Source organism: Ictidomys tridecemlineatus, chromosome 10 (genome assembly GCF_052094955.1).
Source record: "Ictidomys tridecemlineatus isolate mIctTri1 chromosome 10, mIctTri1.hap1, whole genome shotgun sequence".
In the NCBI taxonomy this organism is placed as follows: domain Eukaryota; kingdom Metazoa; phylum Chordata; class Mammalia; order Rodentia; family Sciuridae; genus Ictidomys; species Ictidomys tridecemlineatus.
In genome coordinates, this window is record NC_135486.1 from 126,009,849 (window position 1) to 126,026,508 (window position 16,660).

A 16,660-nucleotide genomic window follows, 5' to 3' on the forward strand; every position below is an offset into this window, starting at 1 on the left:
CCCGGGAGGGTGACGTCACCGCTGTCGCTGTCAAAAGCCAGCGGGGAGCTGGAGAAATGGGACCCCTGGACGTGGCTGTCCCGCGTGGAAACGGTGGAAGCCACACACAGGGTGACCAGGGGACCGAGCAGCGTCACCCCCAGGTATTAGTGAAAGGGACCGGAGCCACGTGGAAGAAGGTCACCCCAAAGCCCTGGACACGGACGGTCACAGCAGCGTTCACAGTGGCCACGTGGGAGGCACCGGAATGTCTGTCAGCCCCAACCAACAACGTGGGACGTTCATTCGGGGGAAGGTCATGGAGCTGTCACTAGGAACAGGGTCACCGGTGCCGCTGCACCACGAAAACCTGGAAAATTCATGCTGAAGAAGTCAGACACAAGGTCACGTCTACAGGCAAAGTCACCAAGGGGCACACGCACGGAGGCAGGAGGAGGGTCCCAGGGGCCGAGGCTGTGGGGACCCGGGGGGTCCTTCCCGAGGGGTGAGCTGTTTGGGACTTGGGACGGCCACCCAGCTTGGAAGAGAGACGAAGCCACTGAACTGTCTGCCTGATTGTCTGGTGGGTTGTAAAGTCTGTGAAGTGTATCTTCAACGACAAGTGTTTCCAAAAGTAAGATTTATTCCGTCGAAAGAGACCAAAACCAGAACAGAGAACCTGTCATTGGTGGACCTGAACCAAAAGAAGGACCAGGTGAGATTTTTAGCTAAAAGAAAATGACTCCTGATTGGAGTCGGGGTACTGAAGGACAGACGGACAAGCAACCGAGAGAATTGTTGAGTGAAAATCAATATTGATCGCTAAAATGCTAAGACCATGTCTGAAAGTTTAAATCAGGTGCAGAATCCATCCACAAGAACGGGGTCTGAATAGACGAACTCTAGATAGGGCAGAGGGGTGGGGGGGAAGGGAGGGGACGGGGGTTAGTAAGGACGGTGGACTGTGAGGGACATCATCATCCAAAGTACAGGTATGAAGACGCGAATTGGTGTCAACATACTGTATATACAAACAGAGACAGGAAAAATTGTGCTCTGTACGTGTGATAAGAATTGTGCTGCATTCCACTGCCGTGTATTTAAAAAACAAAACCAATTAAATGTTAAAAGCATGGGGTCCTAACTAAAATAAGATCTATTTCACGCTTCTATATTTATATCAAAATGGAAAAGATAAAGTACTAATTTGAGGTAGGTCTTTTAAAAAATTAAGTATGCGTGTTCTACTCTGTAAGATAACCACAAAAAGAACTATCAAAGAAATAAAGAACTAAAAAAGAACATAGAGCAATGATTTTAAAGTTAACTATTCAAAAAAAAAAAGTGGACAAAGGAGAAAAAGGAGAATCGATCCAATAAAAAATAAAATAAGATAAATAGCAAGAGGGTAGGCTTCATCCCAAACATAGTAGTACATTCCTTAAGGGTGAATGAGCCAAACGTTGGAATTAAAAACAACCTTGGTAACAAAAGTTGACACTAAAAGAAAGTGAAATTATCATGAATAAAATGCAAAAATCCTAAACAAAATACTGACAAATCTAGTGATGTATACAAAAACACCATTTCAGTATCCCATTGGTTTATTTCAGGAATTTAAGATTGGTTTGACACTCAAAAATCAGTAATCTATTTTACAACATTAACCGAATAAAGAAGATATTTTATCTGATCATTAAATGTATTCAGGAAACATTTAATGAACTGCAAACCCTTTTTATGATTTCTAAAACCTTCCAGAAAAGATAATTCCTCTGAATAGGAATATGATCCTGTAATTTGATAAAGGTCACACACACACACAACATGCATAGCTAACAGCATCCTCAATTGAGAAATATTGAATATTTTCTCCCTGACAGTAGGAAAAAAAAAATCAAGGACGTCTTGTATCAGAGGCCCACATCAACACAAGATGAGAAAGAGAAACAAATTGATAAAGGGAAAGATAAGTATTTGGAATGGCACCTAGAAATATCCAAGATACCCAACAGATGAACTATTAGAATAATAATTCATAATCAAGGGAACTAAAGATGAGATCAACATAAAAAGTTTATTGAATTTCTAGAGATCAGCAAAATGGACAAACTCTTAGACAAAGAAGAGAGAAGGCTCAAGTACTAAAATAATTGGAAATGAAAGACAACCAGTGTCACAGAAATAAACGGGGGTACAGGAGAATACTCTGATTATATGCCAACAGATGGGGTAAACTGTTTTGAAGAAACTGACAAATTCCTAGAACATATGACGTACCAAGACAGAATCATGAAAAAACAGAATGTCTGAATAGACCTGTAGTAAGTGGCAAAGAAACTAATCAGTAATCAAAAAATTCTCAATAAGGAAAAATGTAGAATCTGATGGCTTCACTAGAAAATTCTACCAAATATTTAAAGAAGGATTAACACCAATTCCTGTCAAACTCTTTCCAAAAATCGAAAGGAGGAAACACTTCCAAATTCATTTTATGAGACTTCAACACCAACGCCGGAAAGATACAAGAAAACTGCAGACCAATGACCCTACTGAATATTTATGCAAAATCCTCAACAAAACCTAGCCAACCAAAGCCCACAGTACATGAAAAGAACTAAACACCAGGAAGCAGCAGGATTTATTCCCGGAATTCAAGGATGGTTCAATTTTTGAAAATCAATAAGTATCACATACTGCATTAACAGAATAAAGGACAAAAACCACACGATCATCTCAACTGATGCAGAAGAAGCATTTGACAAGATTCAATGACATTTAATAATGATTTTTCAAAAACTCCACAAATGAGAAATGGTTAACATACTCAATGTTGAGAGACTGAAATCTTTTCCTCTAAGATCAGGAACCCTAAAAATTCTACAAACACTTAAGAACTATGAAATGAATTCAGCAGAGTTGAAGAATACAGAACACGCACTCAAATACGACTTGCATTTCTATATACAAACCAAAAAGGTGATTCAGAAAACAATCCCATTTACAATAGCATCAAAAAAGAATAAAATGCTTAGGAATCAAGTTAACCAAGGAGCAGAAAGACTGGTACAGGTGGATCGAAAGTTCAAGGCCAGCCTCAGTGACTTAGCAAGGTTCCAAGCAACTTAGCGAGATCCTGTCTCTACATAAAAATATATATATATAAAAAAAAGGCTGGGGATGTAGCTCAGTGGTTAAGTTCAATCCCCTGTACCAAATAATAATAATAATAATTATTATTATTATTATTATTTAAAAATTGACAAAGAACCTGAATAAACATTTTTCCAAAGAAATAGAAAAAATGTGCAATAAGCGTATGAGAAGATGCTCAAACTCACTACTTATCAGAGAAATGCAGATCAAAACCACAACAAGATATTACTTCCCACTTGTTAGGATGGCCATTATCAGGGGCGGAAAAGGGAAATGACAAACCTTGGTAAGAATGAAGAGAAATTAGAACAACCATTCTGCACTTTTCTGTTAATATTTTGAAAATTAAAGGTAGAAACGCCAGGTACAGAGTCAGAAGAAGGAAAAGTGGCATCTCAAAGAAACATTTACCATAGTCAAGCCACGTAAGCGATCTAAATTCATTGACAAGATAAATGAGTCGAGAAAATGGGCTGTATGATACCAACCATGGAATATTATTCAGCTCTTAAAAAGCAGAAAATATGCTACTCGTGGGTGAAAACCGGGGGCAGTATGTGGGGTGAAATAAGCCAACCACAAGACAAAGATGGCAGGATTCCACTCTCATGGATGTACTTAGAGAAATCAAACTCATAGAAACAGAATGCAGATGGGCAGTTGCCAGAAACGAGAGGGAGGGAGAATGGGGAGCTGTTACTTGGTAGCTGTAGAGTTTCACTCCTGCAAGATGAATTCCATCTGTTGTTCATGATATGTATACAGTCAACACTCCTGGGCTGCACACCTGAAAATAGCCGAGGGCAAAAAAAAAAAAATACTTTCCTTATGAATGAATTCCAAGTCTGGGACACTCCTCTTTGGGCCATCGTAACTTCTCTCACAGGATTAGCAGAGGAAGATGAGGGAAAACTTACAAAAGGCAAAGCAAGAGCCCTCCATCATGGCCAGTTGCCATGACATCCACGAGCTGCTCAGGAGGCTGAGGCAGGAGGACCACTTGATACTAGGAGGTTGAGGCCAGATTGGGCAATAGAGTGAGAACCTATCCACCCCCCAAAAAAAAAATCAAAACAAAGACAAAGCAAAACAACCCAACAATCACCCAACGACAATAACAAAGCCCCTTCACCGGGTGGCCAGCTGAAGTAAGCCATGTTCGGGTTTTTTTTTTTTTTAAGTATTCCCTCATACGTCTGGAATCCCAGCTTGAGATGTGTGTTAATAAGTTGTAAAATGTGGAAACAAATCATTATATTTTGTACACCAAGAACAAATGAAATTTTAAAGATACGCAATTGACATTAACATTAAAAACTAAATACCCAGGAATGACTATCGTTAAAGATAGGCAAGACGTCTACACAGAAACCTACAAAATGTTACTCAGATAAATTGAAGGACATAGAAAGAAGCGGAGGTGCATACTATGTTCATGGATTGGAAGATGTGAAGACGGAACATGTCTGATCTTCCAGAGTCGAACTAAAGTTTCAATAAAATCTCAAGGCTCCAAAAAAAAAAAAAAGTCTCCCGCGGGATTTTCTTTGGTGAAAATTCGCAAAACCATTCTAAAATTTATATGGAAATGCAAAGAGTTGAAAATAGCTTGGACAATTTTAAAAGAGGCATGTCGAGACTTAGAAATCCGTGATTAACAAAATATAGCACTGTTGCAAGGAAAACCAAACTGGCCAGTGGAAACAAAAAGAAAAGAAAAAACCTCTAAACACAGATTCATATATGACCACTTGATTCTCAGAAAAGACACCATTAAAAAGCTGTGGGGAAGCTGGGCATGGTGGTGCACGCCTGTGATCCCAGCGGTTTGGGAGGCTGAGGTGGGAGGATCACAAGTTGAAAGCCAGCCTCAGCAACTTAGCAATACCCTAAGCAACCTAGCAAGACTCTGTCTCAAAATAAAAAGTAAAATCGGCTGGGGATGTGGCTCCGTGGACAAGGGCCCCTGAGTTCAATCTCTAGTGGGGAAAGAACATTGAAACACCGTGACATATCATCTGAATGTTCATATGGAAAAAAGCAACCTGGACTCCCCCCCTCACACCATAGTAAAAACAAATTCCAGATACACCGCAGACCCAAATGTGAAACTAAAACCCAACTAAATCATCTAGAAGGAAACATCATGCTTTAGTGAACCCAGAGCAGAAAGCTCCGGGCATAAAGGAAAAGACTGATAAGTTTAGTTAAAAGGAAGGATTTTTGTTGATCCAGATTTCCAGGGCTGGGCTGTGGCTCAGGGGTACAGCGCTCTCCTAGCAGGTGTGAGGCACTGGGTTCGATCCTCAGCACTGCATATAAAGAAATAAATGAAAATAAAAAATGTCCACTGACAACTAAGAAATTTAAAAAAAAATTTAAATGAGACAAATTTTTTTTCCAATAAGAAAATGTAAAAGAAACCAAAATTGGAACAAGGGAAGTATATGCATGGCATCACGTATATGCACATTTAGGAACCTTTTCCGATTCATAGACATATATTTCAAGTGCTGAAAACCATCTGGAGGGAGTGCATTGTCACTCGGTGTCCTCCACGTTCCGCCCCCTGTGCCAGGGCTGGCGGATGGAGCCCTGGAGCCCTCTGCGCCTGCGCGGGCAGGTGGTCCTCTGCGCTCCCCAGGCTCCTCCATGCGCTTCCCAACCTGGAAGGAACCGCTTCCCGCGTCGCCCGCTCTCCCCGGCGGCGGGAGGGGCAGTTCCTGGCGTCAGTGAATCCGGGTGGCTCAGGTGGGGGCCGCAGGGTGGAAAGTGAAAGGGGTGAAAAGTAAAATGGGCCGTTTCCCAAAGGAACCAAGAAGAGACCAAGAGGCGGGGGAGGGACTCCCCAGAGGGGCCGTAAACCGGGGCGACAGTGGCTGGAAGCAGAAGTGTCACTGCGGGACTTCCCGAGAGGGAACCCAGAACCCAGGCGGCGAGCTCCGCTGGGTCTTCCAGGGCCTCTTGTGACCTGCCCTGGGGCTGCTCGGTTCCCAGCCTGGCTCCACCTTTCTGTCCCCTCTACGCGCTGCGCACCAGGTGCCACCTGCTTGGTCAGCTCGCGGCTCACCTGGTGCTGACACCTGGCCTGTGCCCTCTTGGCCACAGAACCCTCTGCTCTGCTGGGCCTGGCAGCCCCCCATGCTGTCCTCCAAATTCAGTCCAAATGTCGCCTCCTCTGTTGATCTCTGGCCTCCCACGGAGTGAGAGTCGCCCCCTCCTCTGGAGTGCACCCCTCCGCCAAAGCCCAGAGCCGGGGTGTTTCCTCCTCAGCATCCCCGCCTTAAATCCAGTGCCCTGTGGATCTTATGTACTTGAGGAGGATAAAATCTCCAATGCTCCACCTTTCCCCTCACCTCAGGACCTTTGCACGCACCACTCCCTCTGCTGAGGACGCTTTCCCCCAGCTTCTTTGCATTTCCATCCTCATATTTCAACGTCAGTGACGCCTCTTCCAAGAGGCCATTCACGCTGTCAGAAGTGATCTTCTCTGCAGTCCCCAGCCCACACATCCCTGTGGATCTCCCTCATAGTCATCTGAGGCTCAGTTTAGTGGACGTCTCTGGGCTGAAGCCCAAGCGCCCAGAGGTTGGGTGGTTGACCTCTCTGTTCCCGCAGTATTTTCCTCGTGCGTGGCGCGGGGTCTGGAATGGAGCCCGGGCTCCACCAGCAGACAAGAAAGATGGAGAACGGATTCAGGAAAGCCAGGTGGGTAGGTGCAGGTAAGGAGTAGCCCTGAGAAGTCGCAGTTTCCACATCAGCTTCGTCCCTGTCCCCAGAGTCACCCTCTCTCCTCCCTCAGCTCCCGGAGTCTGAGAGCTGGTGACAGCTGTCATCAGATTAGTGACCAGGAGCTTCCGGAGGAGGGCGGCGCACGGCGGGCTCACCTGCAAGCTCTCACCTGAGCAGTCTCAGGCGCCCTGGGCCAGGAAGGGCCTCTGCTGCAAACCCAGGGTGGGCCTCGTCCCCCTCTCAGGCTCTCCTGGGCCTCCGCCTCCCATCTGTCTAATGGAGCGGGGAGCCTGGGGGGTGCCCGTGGCGTTGGCCGGCTGGGTCATGCCCTCTGGGGACTGGTGTGCAAGGGCCTCGCCCTGAGCGCTCCGTGCATGGGGAAGGGCCTCCCCCTGCAGCCTCCCGGCCTCCCCCTGAGCACCTGCTGCACTCCCCTGGCCCAGGAGCTGGTGCGCACCCCGGGCCGCACCCTCCCCTGCCTGAGTCCTGCGTCCCAGAAGCCTCCGCGCCCAGGCTGCGCCGGCTCCCAGCTCCGGCGGCCCTGCAGCCCCAGGGAGGCGTGAGGCAGCTGCAGGATGCTCTCAACCGCAGCTGCTGGGGCCTGGAGGCAGGAAGGCGGGGCCCGCGAGCAACTGCCCCCCATTCCTGGCCAACCAGGGCAGGACCAGGTGCTCCTGGGCAGTAACCAGGCAGGAGACTGGGTGTCGCTAATTCACCCTGGAGAGAGCCGGCAGCTGCTTGGCAGATGAGGAAATTGAAGCCCAGAGAGGCCCAGAGCTTCTGCTGTGGTCACACAGCAAGGAAGGGCTGGTGCACCTGCCTCCCTGGGGACCATTGGGGTGGCTGGACCCTTCTTGAGGGCTGCAGGGACCAGCAGCCTGGCCCCCCATTGAGGGCCCCTGCTGCGACCTGGGGAATATTCTCAGGTTGTCTCAGAAGTTCCAAGTTCACTCAGCACTCTCGTTTGAGCTGTCGTGAAAAGTCCCTTTGGCAGAGGCCCAGGGCAGGGAGTGGGGGTGGTGGCACCCAGGAGCCGTGGGGGAGGGTGCTCCTCCCACTCCTGCCCCTCCCCCTCGTGTTTCTGGGGCCCTGGAGAGCCCGTGGGGAAGGGGGCGCGGAGCAGAAGGACCCCCTTCCTCAGGAAGGTGTGAGTTCCCACACGCAAGATGGCTCCCGGGTGGCCCTGGAAACCCCTCCCCCCTCTCTGGGCCTCAGCTTCCCCATCTGTGCAGTGGGGGCACCATCCCCAAAAGAGCTGTCCTTGTTCAACTCAGAGCAGGTCAGACTCTACGCCAGGTAACAGTCGCAGAGGTTATCATCGATAGTATTAAAGTAAAACCACCCAGTGGGACTCAGGAGGCCGAGGCAGGAGGATCGCAAGTTCGAGACCACCCTCAGCAACTAAGTCTGACCCTACACAATGTCGTGAGACCTGCCTAAAAGAAAAAAAAAATTTTAAAGGGCTGGGAATGTGGCTCAGTGGTGAAGCACCTCTGGGTTCCATCCCCAGGACCCCTCTGCCCCCCCCCCAAAAAAAAGAGTAAAACCTGTTGGTCCTAAGCACCTGCTCCTCATCAGAGCCTGTGTGCTCGCTGGCTTTGGCTGTGTTACCACGCCCAGGACCCGGGCAGGTGTCTGACTCCATAGTATGTGCTCAGTAAAAACCCTCTGAACAAATTCTCACGGCCAACCTGAGCTGGGTGCTCTGGTTCCTGTTCTTACAGACATTTCCTCCTATCACAGACAAGCAACTGGGGTTCAGAGAGGTCACAGGGACACTTAGGTCCCACGAGCACTAAGTGGGAGAGCTGGGATTTGAACCCGGTTCCTTCTGATTCCCAAATCACGGTCAGCCGCGTACCCGTGAGTCAGCTCAGCGCCCCCAGTGACCACAGGGACCCCCCTCAGCCTCCGGAGGCTGCTCTCCTCTCCTGCAGGTCTCCGCAGCCTGGCACCGCCAGCGTCCCCGCCCCTGGTCACCCCAAGGCGGTGGCCCGCCCTCCCTCTCTCCTCCTGGGGACCTGGGTGGACCTGGCTGGGGAGGCGGAGCCGTGGGCTCAGGCTCAGCCTGGGTCTTGCTCTCCTGAGCCCCTCTGTGGGGCCGACAAAGACCCCGACACCCCCAGGGAGGGGCAGGCCAGGCTCCCGCAGGACCAGGGTCCCCACCTGGCCACGGCCCACCCGCGGAATGGATGCCCATCGGTCCTGATGGGGTGGCCCTTCTCAGAAGGTGCCCTGCGACGTGAATCTTCTTTTCCTGTCACCCTGTCCCACGGGGGGTGACCTTGCCGTTGTGTGCTCTGAGCTGGGTATTTCCTGGTCACAGTGAACCGGGGCAAAGACGTCCCCGCGGAGCCTCAGTCTTGCCATCTGTGAGATGGCTGGGTCCCCTGAGGGTCGGGGGAGGTCGAGTCCTGGGAGGGCCAGGCAGGCAGGGCTGCTGTGTCGGGGACGTCCCCACACCCTCTGCCACTCGGGGGTCCGGCTCCTCCCGCCATGGCTCAGGGTTCCTCATGGTACCAACTCCCTCTCTGAAAGGTCACCTTGCTATGACCTTGAGTCCTGACAGACAGCCCCCCCCCCCCCCCCCGTGTCCCCGTGTTACACATGTGACCAAGCGGAGATTTGCCTGAGCTCACCAGCCTGGGAAGGCACATGGCCAGACTCTCCGGCAGGTTTTCCCCAGTCACCACGTGCTCTCAACCCCCTGGGCTCCTGCTGGGCAGACACTGCCACCCCTGCTGAGTGTCCTGAGTCCTTACCCACACCTGGCTCCCCTGTGGCTCTCCACCCGGTCACTCAGCTCCTCACTCCCCCTCCTCCACACACAAGAGGAGTGGCCTCTTATCATCTGACCCACCCCCGGGCTTCATAATAAAGACCAGGAGAGGGCCGCGGGGTCACCTGGTTTGACTGCCCACCTCCTAGTTGAGGCCCAAAGGAAAATCGTCCTCCGTCTCCAGGTTTCATTTCCTGTGAAATGGGCGCCCAGCCGCGTTTTGAAGGATGAGATAAAATGCAGGTGACAAAACACAGACGCCCTGGCTGACATCTCTGCCCGCCAAAACGGCCGGGGAGGCTGCAGTCTCTGCCCCTGTGCCCACTGTGGCCTGGCACCGATGCCCAGGACCCAGGCGATGGAGCCCCTGATTCTTGGAGGCTCATTTCTACAGACGGTCATCTCAGCCATGCCCCTGCCTCGGGCCCCTGAGCTCCCTGCAGAGCCACATCAAAGACCTCCAGTCATTCCCAGCACGGCCAAGCGGGGACTCCAGCCCCAGTCTGCCCACTGGCATGAAGGTTCTGTGACTCCGTGTCCCCAGGCGCCACCTGCCCACAGGCTCGGAGCCCTCCTGTTGGGCACTGAGGCAGGTCCTCCTGGGGGAGAAGTTGTCCTGCCCGGGGACAGCGACAGAACCTAGTTACCTGCTCCTGCAGTGTCTTCCTCAGAAACCCATTCCGTGGTCCCCTTGATCGGGTGGCCTCCCGGGGTGGAGGCAGCTGGCCTCCGCGGAGGACGGGAGACGAGGCGAGAGAGGCGGGCAGGGTCCAGCCGGGTGGCGATCCACACCCTGCCCCGCGTCGGCCACCGCACGGGTCACCCAGGCCGAGGGACGGTGGGGCTCTGGGCGGATGGGACGCAGGCAGGGCCGGGAGCAGGCGACAGGAGCGCGGGACAGGGACCCGCTGGCGGCCCGGGGTGGACGAGGCCCGGGGAAAGCCTCAGGCGCAGCCCGGGAGAAGCAGGCGGGTGCCCGGGCGCGGGGCCCTCGGCCACCCCGCGGAGCGACGCCCGTGGGTCTGTGCGAGGCGGCGGCGGGCGGCTGCCATCCCTGTCGCCGGCGGGCGGAGGAGGATGTGGCCAGGCCGCCCCGCCCCCGCCCGCCCCTCCCCGCAGAGCAAGGTGGGGACCGGCCAGGCGGCGCCCTGTGCGCGCCAAAGGTCACCCAGCAAGCCGTGGGGGCCGCCAGGACGACATCTGCCTCCGGGGGACAGGTGACATCATCCCCACAAGCCTCTCAGTGACCACGAGGGAGCCACTTCCCACAGAGGCTCGGGGCTGAAGGGGTAGCGGGACCGCTCAGTGGCCCCACCTCCGGGGGACTTAGAAGGCTGAGCCCTGGGGACAGAGCCTGTCCAGGCGTCCTGGAGACCCCCCTGTCCCATCAGCCACGCCCTGCCTGCCCACTGGGTCTGAGCAGCCCCCGTGACCCGACCGTCCCCACCTCTGTCTCCTGCACCAGGCCCCTGGGGGAGGTCCCTGAGCCCAGTCCCCAAGTCCTTGAAGGCAGAACCCCGGGGCCCCTGTGCGGTGGCCTGCTTTGTCCTTCTCTCAAATAGAGACACCCAAAGGCTGGCCACAGGGACCATGGGGACACGGGGACTCAAAATGAGACTAGAGAGAAGATGTTCTCTGGACGGAGAGAGGTTCTGTCTCCTAACAAGCCCGAGGCGCAGGACAGGTTCAAATGTCTCTGGATGACATTTAAGAGACCAGGGGACAAAACCAGCTCACGCCCTGCAGCCTCCAAAGAGGAACTCGATCGTCACCATGACCACCGTGAGAGCGCCTGGCACCGCGGGGCACCGTCACCTGGGCTCATCCTGCCAGCCCTGGGGGCAGGGGGCACGGGTCCCACTTTGTGGATGGAGAGAGGCTCAGAGAGACCGTCCCTCAAGCTGCTGGCGGGGGCTGGGATTTGAACCTGGTGCTCCTGTCCCTAAGCTTGCCCCTGAATGTGGAAAGGAAATGTGTCCAGAGGGGGGGACGCGCTGGGTCCCTGCAGGTGCATGTCCAGCCCCCCTCCCGCCGTGGACTCAGCTTTGGGAGCAACTTACAGATGCTCCGCCCGGCCAGTCCAGGGGACAGAGAAGCCTCTTGCACTCTTTTCTGGACATGTGTGCCTTTGTCTTTTTCCAGCCATGTTTTGAGGAACTTGGGACAAATTCCCCTGTGGTCACTCTGCAGGCTGTGGGTCCCGCACACAGCCCCAAAGACAGTCCCGAGCTCCGGAGAGCCAATCTCGGGAAGGAAACCAGCTTGCTCTTTCTTGTTCTCTTGATCTTCAAAGTGAATCTCCCGATACGGCGCCCTGCCATTGGTAGCCATTGGAAGATCATAAGGAGGAGTAAGAGATGACTCATTTGTGAGGGGCTCGCTCTCTACCAGGGGGTGAAGGACTTTAAGGATGTTTAAAGACTTTAAAAATCACTGGAGAGGGCAGCTACCCTCCTCGTCCATCGTTTCCCCTTGTGGGACGGATGAGGAAACAGAGGTTCAGAGAGGTTAATGATTTGTCTAAGGTCACACAGTGGGTGAGTTAGAATTTGAATTCAGTCATTTGGACTCCAGAGCCCACACTCGAGATAACTCACTTCACTTCAAGATGAGAAGAAAAAAAAAAAGTGGGTGGTGGACAGCGACGTGGGCAAGGTTTTAGGCAGTGCAAAGGTACTGAGGCAGAACCCATGTGGCTTGCTCCAAGCGCACAGGGACACAGGGGCAGCAGAGACCGACTGGGGGAGGGGGGGAAGGTCACACCCATTGCATGCCACCTGGGAGGAAAGCAGATTTTGTTCCAGTGGAAATGGGGAGTCATCTCTGGCTTTCAAGGGGTGGCTTAGTCTAATTTGCATTTTCAAGAGCCCTCAGGCTGTGTGTGGGACACAGCAGGGCCCACTGAGTCCCTTAGTACCTAAAAAGAAGAGGGTTTGGGGACTGGAAATCTAACAGCTGCCAGGGCCACATCCCCACCCCCAGAAATGGACGTGAGGTGTCCTCTGGGTCTGCCCACGTCTCAGGAGTGTGGCCCCCGGAAGGGAGGTGTGGTGGGACCTCTGGGGACTCAGAGCTGGTCACCGAGAGGAAGTGGTCTCTCTGCCTTTCAGTCAAGTGGTCTCCTGGGGGGAAAATAATTGCGACAGCCCCTCCCTCAGCCATTTCCTCTTTTTTATTTTTATTTCCACAGCTCCTTTTGAGGTATTATTTATAAAACATCAAATGCAGCCACTGAATTCAGTTCAATTAGTTCTAGAAAATTGTGCAACTCACCATGATCTAATGTTGGGAAATTTCCATCATCACACACACAAAAAAAACCAAAACAAAGAAAAAAAAAAACCCCAACAATCCCTTGGGCCTCTTTGCAGCCAGTTCCCGACTCCCATGTGCTCGGTCGACCTCTGCCAATTTTTTAAATTGCATTGCTTATCATTGTTGGGTTGTAAGAGCTCTTTACATATTCTGGATACTTGACCTTTATCAGACAGATGGTCTGCAAATAGTCTTTCTCAATTTTTCTGCCTCGTCTTGTTACTTTCTGAGTAGTGTGCTTTCGCGTACAAGAGTTTTGGGGGCGTTGAATCCTGAGCTATTTAACCACGGAGACACATCCCCAGCCCATTTTCTGTATTTTATTTTGAGATAGAGTCTTAATAAATCCCTTAGGGCCTCATTAAGTGGTTGAGGCTGGCTTCGAACCTGCCGTTCTCCTGCCTCAGACTCCTAAGTTGCTGGGATTACAGGCGTGCAACACTGCACCCGGCAGTAAAAGAATTTTTAATTTTTTCATCCCCAGGCCCCGCCACTATTTTTTAATGTTTTGAGCCAGGGTCTTGCTAAGTTGCTTAGGGCCTGGCTAAATTTTGGAGGCTGGCCTTGGACTTGTGATCCTCCTTCCTCAGCCTCCCAAGCTCCTGGGATTATAGGCATGTCCCACTGCACCCAGCAAGAGCTTTTAATTGTTATAAAGTACAGTTTCTCTCTTTCTTTCTTTTTGCTTTTGAGTCACATCTAAGAAGGATCCGTTACCAAATCGAAGATCATAAAGATTTTTTCCAGTGTTTTTTTTTTTTTTTTTCCCCTGAGATTTTTATTGTTCTGTGACTTCTTCTGTTTAGGTCTCTGACCCATTTTATATTCATTTTGGTGTACGGTGTGAGATGAGGGTCAAACTTTGTCGTTTCACATAGAGATCTATCCAGTTGCCCCAGCACCATTAAGTAAATAAATAAACAAGTAATATTTCTTGATTAAATATAAATCACCAAATATAAACATTTAATCAATTAACTGAGAGACCATTCTTTCCCCCACTGAACTGTCCTGGCATCCTTATTGGAAATCACCTGACTCATGCCGTTCATTTCTAGACTCCTGACCTGGATGTCAACAGACGGACGTCGTTGTCCTTGGTCAAATGTGTGTCCCTGGGCCAACAGCCCAAGGTCCCTGAACACAGCGGCTCTGTGGTGAGTCTTGATCTTGTTGTTCTAACAGATGTTTGGGCTCTTCTCTTGCAATTCCACATGGGCTTTAGGATCAACTTCTTCATTCAAAAGAAACAGACACCAGTCGGGGTGCAGCATGCCCATAATCCCAGGCACTCGGGAGGCTGAGGCAGGAGGATCACAAGTTTGAAGGCAGCGTGGGAAACCAAGGGAGACCTTGTCTCAAAAAAGAAAAAAAAAAAAAGTACAAAGGGCCAGGGATGGGGATGTAGCTCAGCCCAGCACCCAAAATAAATAAATAATTTCAATTAATTAAAGGAAAGAACATTGGGATTTTCAGAGGGATTGCGTCAAATTCATAGAGGGCTGTAAACCTGAAGATTGCTGTCTCGATGACATTACGCCTTCCACGTCACCAAAAATTTACTCAGGTCTTCTTTGATTTTTTTCAGTAACATTTCTTGCAACTCCTTCGTTTTATCTGTCCCCGGGGGTTTTATTGCTCTTGATGCTGTTGTGATGGACAGTTCTTCCTTGTCACCTCCTGGGGTTGCTCCTCGCTGGTACCTTGAGACCCCATGCATTTCTGCAGGTCACTTTCTACCCTTCCACTTGGCCCAAGTCGTGTTTCGGTTCTAGTCATTTCTTTGCCGATTCTTGAGGATCTTCTCTATTTAGGATCACGACATCTGCCGATCGAGGTCGTGTTTCTTCTTCCTTTCTATTTGGAAACTTTTTATCGCTGCCTCTTGCTGATCTGTTCGGGTTTGAACTCCGGGTACCCTGCTGAGGAGCGTTGGCCAAGAGGGCACCATTCTTGTTCCCAATCTTAGGGGAACATCTTCCATTTTTCACCCGCTGACTGTGAGGTTTCATATCTGGCCCTTGTCGAGTTGAAGGAATTCCCTTGGATCCCTATTTTGCTGGGGGTTTCAGTCCTGCAAGGGTACTGAATTTTGTCAGATGCTTTTCTGCATCAATATAGATGATCGCGTGGTGTTTGTCCCTTTATTCTATGAATATGGTATACCGTGTGGCTTCACCTTATATTGAACTATCCTTGCATTCCTGAGGTTTGGTCCTGCTGTATAAACAACTCTTCAAGGGGCCGTAGGACTCTGTTTTCTGGTATTTTGTCGAGGAATTTTTTGCATCTGTGTTCCCAAAGGATGCTCATCTGTGACATCCTTGTCTGGATTTGGTGTCATAGAATGACTTAGGTAATATTTCCTCCTTTTGTGTTTCGTGGAAGAAATTAAAAAGGAATGAGGTTAATTCTTCTTGAGATGTTCCATAGAATTCATCCACTGACTTTTCTTGGCTGGGAGGTTTCGGGTTGGTAATTCAACTCTTATTTTGTGATATGGCTATTGGGATTTTCTATTTCTTCGTGAGTCAATTCTGGTAATTGGTTTTGGTGAGACTTTTGAAGTCTCCAGTGATTCCGTATTGTTTCTAGAAATTTGTCCGGTTCATTGAATTTGTTGGCATACGATTGTTCATCAGAGGATCCTTTTTGCTTCTGTAGTAGAGTTGGTAGTAATGCCCCCACTTCTGTTTCTGATTACATGAAAGAAATCTTGCTTGTACTAAAGCTACCATCGATTTGTATTTGTGTTATGTGCAGTTGAGCCTATATTTGGTTGAACAGTCACAGATTCAGATTTAGGTATGGATGCAGATGCAGACGTAGATCTAAATATATTCCTGACCCAAGAATGGGTGTAAATATATCTCTTCTCCTAAGGGGAAAGATCAAGCAGGGCAGACAAGTAACAATCTCTGTTGAATCCCAGAAAATAAAACAGAACACATTTGATCGCTCAGGGATTTTTGTTTTGTTTCGTTTTTCTTCTGGTGCTGGGGACTGAACGCAGGGGTGCTTTCCCACTGAGCCACATCCCCAGCCCTTTTTTTTTTTCTTTTTATTTGGAGACAGGGTCTCACTACTTTTTTGAGGCTGGCCTTGAGTTTGCAATCCTCCTGCCTCAGCCTCCTGAGCTGCTGGGATTACAAGCGTGTGCCCCTCAGGAACACTTAGCAACGTTATTATTTCAGGTGCAAATGTTAAAACCAAATCAAACAAGCTTGGCTCAAACAGCCATGGGCTGCGACAGAATTTGTTGGCCATAAGTTCGACAGAAAAAAAAAAAAGTTGAGATCCCAGGGAATGATTGAGACAAGGCAACGTGTCCATCAGGCTGAGGTCACGGCCGGCTCAGCCTGGGCCACCTGGAAACCCCTGGACAAGGGAAGGTGGTGATTGGCACCTCTGCCAGGCTTCCTCCAGGGGGTCCTGGGGCTGAGCCAGCTTGAGGTGCCAGTCTCCGGGGTTGGGGGAGGGAGTGCGAGTTGGGGGACTGATCAGGGTCTTTGGGTTGAGAAAAAGAACTGTCCATCTTCTCCCGCCCCCTGCTGCTCACCAAGTTCCTCTCAGCTGTCAGACAGACCTGCTTTTCCCTGTCAAGAGCTTGCGATCCGTGGTCAGGGAGACTCACCAAGCCTGGAGCTTCTAGTGTTGTAATCAATAGCAGCATCTCAGGGTGCTCTGGTTTAGACACGG

The 16,660-nt window shown here is 50.4% G+C and overlaps 1 protein-coding gene across 1 annotated transcript in view; it reads right to left on the minus strand.

Annotated features, from left to right (window-relative positions):
- The window catches only part of Il21r (interleukin 21 receptor), a 30,847-nt gene extending 20,102 nt beyond the window's left edge, over nt 1-10,745 (minus strand). The window contains 1 exon segment of the mRNA XM_005323775.5: nt 10,294-10,745. The gene's annotated coding sequence lies outside the window, so the exon portion shown is untranslated.
- Between the last annotated feature and the right edge of the window lie 5,915 nt (nt 10,746-16,660).